Source organism: Gossypium arboreum, chromosome 7, assembly GCF_025698485.1.
Source record: "Gossypium arboreum isolate Shixiya-1 chromosome 7, ASM2569848v2, whole genome shotgun sequence".
Lineage (NCBI taxonomy): Eukaryota > Viridiplantae > Streptophyta > Magnoliopsida > Malvales > Malvaceae > Gossypium > Gossypium arboreum.
In genome coordinates, this window is record NC_069076.1 from 74,238,136 (window position 1) to 74,239,144 (window position 1,009).

The 1,009-nt window shown below is 39.0% G+C and overlaps 1 non-coding gene across 1 annotated transcript; it reads left to right on the top strand.

Moving 5' to 3' along the window:
• Positions 1 to 218: 218 nt before the first annotated feature.
• On the top strand, positions 219 to 325 carry LOC128295888 (small nucleolar RNA R71). Its single transcript, XR_008286437.1, has one exon. It is a non-coding gene; the product is annotated as a small nucleolar RNA R71 (small nucleolar RNA).
• The last annotated feature ends 684 nt before the right edge of the window (positions 326 to 1,009 follow it).

Below are 1,009 nucleotides of genomic sequence, written 5' to 3' on the forward strand. Positions count from 1 at the left end.
GCATAGTAACCGAGTCGATGTTATAAACGCCGGCTACTTTTTTCAGCTTTGTCCTCATGACTTGCCACTGATAACTGTTCAGTGCCATCTCTTCTATAAACTCATTAGCCTCTTCAGATGTCTTATTATTGATTGTTCCACCAGTAGCTGCGTCGATCATTTGTCTAGTTGAGGGATTCAAACTGTTGTGGAAAGTTTGAACCTATAGCCAAAGAGGTAACCCATGGTGAGGGCACCTTCTCAGTAAATCTTTCTATCTCACCCATGCATCATAAAGTGTTTCTAAATCCATCTGCAAAAAAGAAGAAATACAATTCCTCAACTTTATCGTTTTAGCCAGCAGAAAATATTTAAGTAAGAATTTTTCGGTCATTTGCTCCCAAGTAGTGATTGACCCTCGTGGTAATGAGTTCAACCACTGTTTAGCCTTATTCTGTAATGAAAAGGGAAATAACTGAAGGCGAATGGCATCATCAGAAACGCCATTTATCTTAAAGGTGATTGGAATAACCGAAACATATCTCTAAAATGAATACCAGGTAAGTTCGGATAACTTAAAGTAAACCCCTAATATGCATAATTGTATGAATTATGAATGCATGATATTTGCATTTATCGATGGTATGAAAATGCATGAATTGCACCTTTGGTAATAACTTGATGACAACTATCTAGGTTGAAGTTAAAAAGGGGATTCGATGGATAAACCATATTTTACATGTGCATTGAGATCTTGTATGTGTTACAGTAAGGATTTAGCCCAGACGGGTAATCTGTGATCTCAGATATGGAAAGGAATCTAGCCCAGACGGGTGTTCCTTGAATGGTCGAGCCTCCCGAAGAATATATGTGCATTGAGGATATAGCCCGGACAGGTAATCCCGTTAGGGTCTAAATTTTGCCTGGACTGGTAATTCAGATCCGAGCTCATTAAGGGTGTTTGTCGCTATAAGGGATTTAGCCTAGACTGGTAATCCCGACATCACCTTATGAGTTTATGATATGGGAG